We start from the raw sequence: 9,537 nt of genomic DNA, 5'->3' as shown, positions 1-9,537 counted from the left end.
TTTAAAAAAAAAGAGAAAAAAATAATTTAAAAAGTAACAATTTTAGGTTTTTGGAAAATATTTTTATTTATTTATTTCTTTAATTCTTTTTTTTTTATCTTCTTAACCCAACTGGGAATGAGAATCATTAAGGGAAATGATGTATGTTCATCACAAGAAAATTTCCTCTGTTACTTCGTATTTTAATTAACATTTTCATTTCGTTAGGGGGGAGAAGAGGGAAGGGAAAACTCTCTGACAACTTTCGCTTTCTTTACGTAACAATTTCCCTTTTTTCCCTATTCCCCCTTTTATTCAGTATCCTACACGAACAGATACACACACACACACACATACCCTCCCCCATTTTTTTTATTGTTAAACAGGAATAATTAACTTCATAAATCACTAAGAAAATTACAACATAAGTGACTATCATCCTTTACAATTTCGATTGTTGTTTGTAAAATATACCCAGCATCGTCATGTAACTCGGATAATATAATAATAATCATGATGAGATACGGTTATTATCATCACAACATCATCCATCCAGATATTTGATACGTCAGATAAATGGAGAAAAAAGGGAAAAAACAGGTGAGTGAGGAGATAAGATTAACGCTCTTTAATACAAACATACGTGTAACTTTATGAAGAGTATCTTAATGACTCTCGAATTATGGTAAAGTTAAACCCATAAAACTAATTTATTATCATAGGAAAAGATGATAAATCTTAATTATTCCGTTCGAACGTATTATTATTTAAAGTTTAGAGGTATAAACTTAGCTTTAATAATGGCATTGTTATTGGTTAGTTGCAGCTGAAAATGCTCGATTCATTCGCTAAAACATTCATTTTATCATCTTTAATATAGAATTAAGAGATTTTATCCTTAATCTAAAGCCAAGGTAGAGATTTTCCGAATTCCATTAACATTCTGCAGGGGGAGAATTATGACCAGTGTTGCTAGAGGAGGGATATTCTCTTGTACTTAGGGGGAAAAAAGGAGAAAATTTAGAAAAATATCCCCGTTCTATAGAATTTTTCTGTCTCGGAAATAGGAATTTATTTAAAAAATAAAAGAAATGTTAATAACTTTAAACATATTTAAGAAAGGTAATTAATTTTCTCGAGAGAATTCCATTAACAATCAGAGAGAGAGAGAGAGAGAGAGAGAGAGACATAAATGATTTTTAAACAATTTGAATAGCTTAAATTTTAAAATATTAATTTTAAAATGGAGAAAATTTAATAATGTAATTTTGTTATTAAATTTAACTTAACTATAAACAAGGTGATAGACATTAATTATTTTTCCTCTGTTTAAATTAACGTTTAAACAGTTGGGGGACTAATTAACGAGATTAACTAACGAATCTCTTTCTCTCTCCATGATAAATGTTCGAATCTCTCCTAGGGAAAAATTGCTTTCGTCATAATAAAGTCTAGTGTTTTATTCTTTTTTTTTATTTTTATTTTTATCTGTTTACTACGCTTCTAGAATACACCTGAAGCGTGTGTATCATCCATCTAATCAGAGAAATTCCTCCACTGTGACTTTCGTGTACGGTTCTATTGAGATTTATGTCGCCTTTTTAGCAATTGGACGGGGATTATTATTCGCCAAACTGCAAATTTATATGTCCATTTTTTTCTTGTGTGACGTCCCTCGTCAACTTTGACACTGCGGATCGGGGTTAAACGACAAATGTAGTCAGAGCATGCACTCGATTATTATCGGAACACACCCAAACTATAGCAGTTGTGCTAATTGACTATAAGAGCTCCGCCTTATTCCATTATTGTTCTGACAACAGTACAATGTATAGACGAGCAAACCTTTTGTTTGTGCTGCTAGAGGAACAATGCGCTAAACACATTGCCTTGGTATTAGTAGCAGTTGGTCATTCGGTACTTAGTGAATTAATGAGTCGAGTTGATGCAAAATTAGTCAATACGATCAACCAACGACGTTTGTAGATATAAAATTTGTTATTATTTTAATTCTCTTGTATTCGGGATGAATCCAACAGCTGATACTTTAGTAGAGAAGCGATTACTCGCGCCGTCGAACTCTAAAGTATCAGACTTGTTTTAACAAAAGGAAGCTTTCTTCCCGTTATACTCAATAATGACACTGTTAACAGGGACTAGTGGAACCTATAATTACCTATGGTAAGCTTGATTGGCCATAGAAGCTCGACATTCACTTCCGGAAAGCGAGGGGGGAAGTAGATGATATAACGATGCCAACGTCCAATAGGGAAGCGCGTAGCATGAACGAATCGACCAATAGAGGAGTGAGAGCTTTACAAGTAGAGATGGAACGAAGTGGTTTCAGTCAGTACATGAGCTAACTCGTTCCCTTTAAGGACTGTTCTTTGCTCGAGAACGTGTCAGTGTATACGGACATGGAAGTTTCAATATTGGTTTTCTCTTTCAGGTATGGCCTCTTCTTATCGATTTATATAATTCAATACACCTTTTATAATACATTTTATATATAATTTAACCAAATATATATCCAGAAAAATAAGAGATTCGAATGCAATGTTACAACCGGGAACCTGTTATGAGTAAGGATAAAGCATTGACTCGGTTCGATAAGGTTAAAAAGGGGTGTAGAGATCGATTTTATTATTTTTTTTCTTTTGTAAATATTAAGAGAGAGAGAGAGAGGACTTTTCCTTTTATTTTTCTTCCTTTTTTTAATGAATTAACACTCGTTCGTCGCGCGCTTTCTGTCTTAATTTAGTTGTAAATTCCCTTCGGTGGGGATTTAATAATATATAAAAAGTAAATTTGATTTGACAAAACCATTTAAGGTTAATTTAGTTGTTAAGAAGAGTTTGCTGTAAATATAAATTCTTTGGCTTGTTGAAGACGACTTACGACATAATAAATCCTTTAGTGGTAATGATAGTTTGATGTAGTAAAATCAGTTTAGTTTATAAGGTTAACTCGACTTAATAAATTTACATTCTAAACGATTTTAAGGCTAATTTTAGTGACGATTTTTCCTATTTTCTACTACTAAAAAAATCATTTCTTTTATTGATCTAAATAGTAAAATAGTCTAGTTTGTAAGGTTAACTAGGCAATTTACGTAAGGTTAACTCGACATAAATTGCATTCTATGCAATTTTAAGGCTAATTCGTTAATAATTTGATACATTTTTTAGCAATAAAACCAAGATTTTATTAAATTTAAACTGTAAGAATTGCTGGAAAATTCAATTAAATCGGTTAATTTGTAAGGCTAACTAGACGTGATTTACGTAATGTTAAATTATATTTTTATACAATTTTAAGGGCGATTTAATGATAATTCATTATTCTTAAGTATTTAAAATGATAGAACTGTACATTTTTAAGCTCATTCTTCGTTAATTTCTCGTACAAAAGCCGCAATTCAATAGGAGAGATGCGACACAATATGTCTCCCACCGATTATAAAAGTACTTAAGTACTATAAACATGTAGAATTGTATGAGTAGTTTAGAGATAATGGAGTCTTAAGTTATAAGAATAGTTCTGGTATTGTATAATCCTTTTGATTATAACCAAAATGGATGTTAGTAAGTAGTTTAAAGTCCGATTCGGTCTAAAGAGGATTACTAGGGAAGCCATTAAGTTTATTTTCATATTTAAGGGTGACGATCGAGAACACTAGCAACGACTCCATTTAGAGGTTCGCTTCTTGATCAAACAAGCGTGACTCGATTCTAGTCAAAACCCTGGAATAATTAATGCTAGATTCTAGCACGCATGGTATCTATAGTAACCGGTTATTGCAACAATGCCACTTGCCCCCCTCCTGGTGTTTCGGCAGCATCTGGAACACACTACAGACCTTTTCCGACTTTCGCTTTCTCCATCTGATCACCGACCGGAAATGACGTGAAAGAGAGGAAGTCCACGCTTCCGGTCTATGCGTCACTTCCAGTGTTAATGAATATCGATTTTTAGAGTTGGTCAATATCAAAAGATCAAAACGCATTTTTTATTTATTTATTTTATTTATTTATTTTATTTTTTCTTTATTTATTTTATTTTTTCTTTATTTCCTTGTTCTTCTAAGTTGGGTTTTTATTTAAAAATGGAGACGGAATATGACAGAAATTATGATTTTAATTGCTTCTAAAGAGGTTTTACTGTGGTAAGATATATTATTTTTTAAATAATATATATTATTTGATTAAATACTGAAGTAAAAAATGAATTTCTCAAGCAATTTTTTTCTTCTCTCTCTTTTTTTTGAGTTTTAAAAAACAGATTTAAGATTATAAATCTCAAAAAAGGCAATTCGAAATGCTTTTATATAACTTAAAAAACATTCTTATATATATATACTTAATAGAAAAATATCTCCTTTTTTCTGTCTTTTTTTCCATTGGATCGAAGAAAAACAGTATACATTTTTTATAGACATAAAAAAACATAAGAAAACAAAACAAGCTGCATAAAAGCTTATTGTTTGCACAGATCAGGATCTTCTTCATTAAAAAAAAAACCTCTTTGGTCTTCGCATCCATCGATTTTTTATACATTTTTACTTACTCAACGACATGTTTCGATTGAATAGCCATTTTAATTAAGACATCCCCCCTTCCGATGTGGATAAACAATATTAAAAATAAACAAAATTGTAAAAAGTATTGCTGTGTAATAAGGAAATATTATAAATATTTAAATGCTTTTTTTAATATTTTAGTAATTTGGATCCGAAATTCGCAAGATTAAGGTTCGTGTAAACATTTTCTTACGCTCGCTCCTTCTAGTTTGTTTGCAAAGTAGACGGAAAAAAAATTCGAATTATTTAGATTTTATAATGGAGAATGTTTATTTTTTTATGTTTTTATACGAAATTAAACTTTATATCGAGTTGTTTTTTTTCTGCCCGGAAAAAAAGGTGAAAAGAAAAGTTTTAGGAGCGTGATGCGAGTCAATTTTGAGAATTTAAGTAAACTACTCGCGAATAAAATCGGTAATAATTTTGGAAAATTTTATAACAGATTTCTAATACGATCAAATGGCAATAAAAGAAAATGTTTAACAGTAAAAACTACGTCATTTAATCTTTAAGAGGTACGTCTCTACACGTTGGAAATGGCTTGTCGAAATCGTGTCAGGGAGCAATGATAGGTTGGAAGATGAGAAATCCTTAGAGAGTTGCAAGGTGTTGAGGGATTCGATGCAGGAAAGATTAGAAATCCAGAAGAGGTTCTCCATCCTCCTCAGTAATCAAGATAATCAGCTTAAAGGTATCAGCAATAAAGGATTATTAATGAAACCAATCTCAATGTTTGTTACCCCGTCACATCGTTGTTGCTTACGTCGATTTATCGATATTTAAAACCGATTTTTATATGAAATTTAATAAATGATATAAAGTTGGAAAGTCAAAAAAGTTGGTAGAATATAATATATATATAAGGTTATATAGATGTATCAATAAAAGAAAAATAAGGAATTTTTCCGAGAAAAAATAACCCGGGGCATCCCACAACAATCTGTTTCTCTCTAATTATTTACTCTCTCTCCAACCAAGAAAGAATAGTTCCTTAGAAAACTCTGCACCTAATAAAAGACGAAATAAAACTTTATATAAAAACAAATTACAGACATTTATGTCCGACTCGTCTTTTTATCATGTTTTCTCCACGGTAAGTAATAAAAAACCATTAAAAACATTCCAAAAGAAGATAAAAATTTCGAATTAAAATTTAAAAAAATAAATATAAATAATTATTTTCCATGCATTTCTTCTTCTTCTTTTTCTTTTTTTAAGTTTCTAGAATAAAAAAAAATTGTATTTAAATTTACAAATTAGTGAATTAATAAGAGATAATGATGAATATGGCGCCAGGCTTTGAATAGTAAGAACTATCGATCTGATGAGGAAAATTTATATTTTTTAAAAGAAAATATCTGCTTAAGAAATGATTTTAATTCGAAATTATGATGATTCTTTTGTTTATTTTTGTAGAAATTATCATTCGCTTTCATTGAATCATTATCAAATTGAAGGTAGAGATTTTCTCATTATTGGTTTTTCTATTCAACAATTTCAATGGAACAATAACAATTTTAAAACCTGATAACAAATTTATTCTGTCGAATATTAAATATTTATTTATAGATAATTTATATTTGAATAGTTTTCTGTATTAAATTGCTTGTTGTTGTTTCAACAAAGGAGATTTTTCCTTTTCTTTATTTCCTTGTTGATGCAGAATCAGATCCTTTTCAATATAGAAACTGTGATTTTATTTGTTAAAAAATTAATGTTTTTTGTAATAAATATTCTTAACGAATAATATTTTTGATTTTTAAATTAAAAATCAGTTTATTTTTACTTAATCGGTAGAAATTTTTAGTGAAATTTAAGCTCCTTTTCAATATTTTTAAGCTGATTGAACGTTTGGAGAAGAAATTAAAAAAAAATAAAGAATATTTTATTGAAATTATTAAAGATACGAAAAAACTAAAAACTAAATAATAATATTGACAGAAACTAAACATATTCTTTAATTTAATAAAGAATATTTAGGTTTATTAAAAATCAGTCTTACTCTTTATCACGGCTAAATCATTTAAAAATTAAAGATGTATCAATTATTTATCTCCAACAAAAGAATAAACGGTGGAACCTCCCAACAACGGACACCTTTAAACGGCGGCCACATTTCAGGAACTGTTTTGGCTACAATTTTTTAAAAATTATAGACTTACAAATTCCCACCGGCATTAGATGACCAGCACGACACTATTGTTAACAGGAAAAGTATGATTTACAGGGGCAAGACACTATTAAAATTGAGAGCATTGTGACGAAAAATTGCAACCCGGCAGTGTGACTACGTCAAAATAAATAATTTGCTCGTTTTATTTGAAATACGTACAAGATAAACTCCAAACAACGACCACCTCCGAACGACGGCCATTTTTATGTTCTATTCAGCGGCCATTGTTTAAAAGTTTCACCTGTAATGAAAGACGTTGTTAATGTAAATATCCTGTAGAAACGTTTAATTTTTTTAAAAAAAAATATTTAATAAATGTGTAATTTATTTCCATTGAAAGAAATTTTAAATATAATTTTTGTCTTCTCAACATTCTAAAATATTTATCTTCAGAACGGCTTGAAGAATATTAAGAATTAAAAATATATTCTTTATTTTTTTTAATAAGAAAAATTACTTTAATTTCCTCTGAATTAAATATATTTTTATGTTCTCTCAATTTGTTAAATCACTGGGTAATGTTTACGCTAAAAATGGCTTCTAGATTGGATTTAAATAGTTAAGAACAAAGTAAAGATATTAAAAATTAAAATATTCTTTATCTTTCTACAAAAAAGAATATTTATTTTATTCAGATTGGTCTAATAAAAGTTAATGGGTTAATCTACCGTTCAGAGGGATCCGGGATCGAATGCAGAAGCGTAAGGATCCAATAATTTTTCATGGGTCCGGTCCCGTCCTTTACCACTCAATTTCTCTCTATTGTGGGCCTGCACGAGCTCACGAAAGGCCCTCTTAGTGAGGAAAGAAGGGGGGAATAGATTCTAGAATAAAAAAATAAGATATCAGGGACTGAATATTTTTTATTTTTCAATTAGGAATATTAAAATAAGCGCTCTCGACATTCTGTTTACATTCAAAACGACTCGTAGAACGAACAAAAAAATAAATAAATAAATAATTTTATTTAAAAATGCATACATTAAGGTAGTTAATGAATAAGCAAACCATGTTCTAGTCAAATAAACAAATGCATTATTGCAGAGGCGCATCATTTTGTTGACAAGTGCAGCTGATGCGAACAAGTTGATGTTTAACCATTAAATATCAAGTTTCCAGATTAAATATTCTTTATTCAAATGAAGATCCCCTTTCGAAACTATACTCAAATCTAATAATGAAAATGTCTAGCTTTTGGTTCAACAAATGAATTTCTAATTAATAAAGTTGCGGATGAATATTTAATTTAAAACTCTTTTGATCGAATTATTCGAAAGCGCAGAGCTATATTGATTGTTTGTGATCATCTTCGTCTTCATTTTCGCCTTCCAGAGTGATGATTTTCTTGGCTTATTTTCGAATGGACGATGGTTATCTTAGTATTAATGGATGATTGACAACGATGATGAAGTAGGAGTTCCAATAATATTAAGGTTTAATTAGTTATTTTGTGAGGTTTTATGGTTTATGGTTAGGGAATTTTTGTCAACAATCCATTAATCGTCGCCAGTGATTCATTAAGACGGGGCAGACTGGCGATTCATATTGATTTTTACGCTTTGCAATCCCCCAATCACAGACAATGGAAGCGAATCATCCGATTTGCTTACCTTAATAGGATTTCCAATGCAATTTGGATGGAGACAGATAATTAAACTTTTGTTACTTATAAAGGAATTTTTGTGAAGATTAGTAAAGATGTTATCGGTTCGGAAATACTTCGATTATTTCCCTAAAAATGCATCATTTTCAGATAATGAGTTTCGCCATTCTCAATAATACATGTAAATTGGAAATTATTCATATTGTAAAACGGCAAATGGTATTATTTACTAGTAAAATATGAAGAAAAAAAAATGTAAATTAGAAAAGAATATTTGATAATTTTCATCGGAAAAACTTTATTTTTTTTCTCTTTTAGGGTGGACCAAAAGTTAGTTAACCGTTGTAAAGACTAAACTGCTCATATTCGACCATTTTATTGGTCCAAAGCTTTCATACTTTCACAAATTGCTGACTTGTTCGAAGGTTAACTGACTTCTGAGCTACAATCACAAAAAGGGCACGCGTATCGTCGAGGATATATATTTTTACGTCAATTTGACGTCTTTTCTTACATATATTTTTTAGAATAAAGCGGAAAAAAAGACATCAAAACACATTTTTGACTAAATTTTTATCTCAAAATTTACTTATAAATTTTCAAAAGTTGTCGTTCGATACTCAAACTATACTCTTAAAGAACTTTTTCGTTCATATTCACGAGTGAAATGCCAGAAACATGCGCCTTAAACCGACTTTTGGCCCACCCCGTATTTAAAATAAATTGTTTTATCTTTTCTAAAAATTATAATAAAAGATCGAGTTTGCTAAGAAAAGTTTTAATTTCCTTCCCTTTTTTTTTGTTGGTGGTGTATTTTATTAAACTCAATTTTCTAAACTTAGTGGCTTTTGGACTATTGCTCGGAATAAAATAAAAGATGATTTTAAAGCAATAATAACGGTATGGGAAAATGGCCAGCTGTTCAAACACATAACAATGTTTCTATCTTTCTTCTACTATCTATCACAAGCAGATTGTTCTTAATCTAAAACTCCTGACGTCTTGTGCTAACAAGACTAATATATCGACTATCTGGAGACAAGAAGCTTCATCTTTATCCAGATGCAACGTATGAGATTCTCGCAATAAGAAGTAAAGACAGCTTCTTATTTATAGAAGATGTTATAATTGGATTATCAGATCTAGATTAAAATCTCTTGCCAAGTGTAAAGCTTTATTCTTCCCAACTGGAAAAATTGCCTT

At 30.0% G+C, this 9,537-nt stretch overlaps 1 protein-coding gene across 10 annotated transcripts in view; it reads left to right on the top strand.

Annotated features, from left to right (window-relative positions):
- Nucleotides 1-9,537, top strand: part of LOC111633577 (leucine-rich repeat-containing protein let-4-like) — a 131,379-nt gene that overhangs the window by 102,419 nt on the left and 19,423 nt on the right. For 7 of the 10 annotated variants that reach the window (XM_023378177.1, XM_023378173.1, XM_023378178.1 and 4 more), the window contains exon 1: nucleotides 2,345-2,428. The exons of the other annotated variants lie outside the window; for them this stretch is intronic. The gene's annotated coding sequence lies outside the window, so the exon portion shown is untranslated. Of the gene's footprint in view, nucleotides 1-2,344; nucleotides 2,429-9,537 lie in introns of those variants that run through there. 10 annotated transcript variants of the gene reach the window in all.

The sequence above is a fragment of the Centruroides sculpturatus genome, unplaced genomic scaffold (assembly GCF_000671375.1).
Source record: "Centruroides sculpturatus isolate CEXI.00-Female unplaced genomic scaffold, Cexi_2.0 scaffold932, whole genome shotgun sequence".
NCBI classification, from domain to species: domain Eukaryota; kingdom Metazoa; phylum Arthropoda; class Arachnida; order Scorpiones; family Buthidae; genus Centruroides; species Centruroides sculpturatus.
This window is presented reverse-complemented; position numbering and strand designations above follow the sequence as displayed.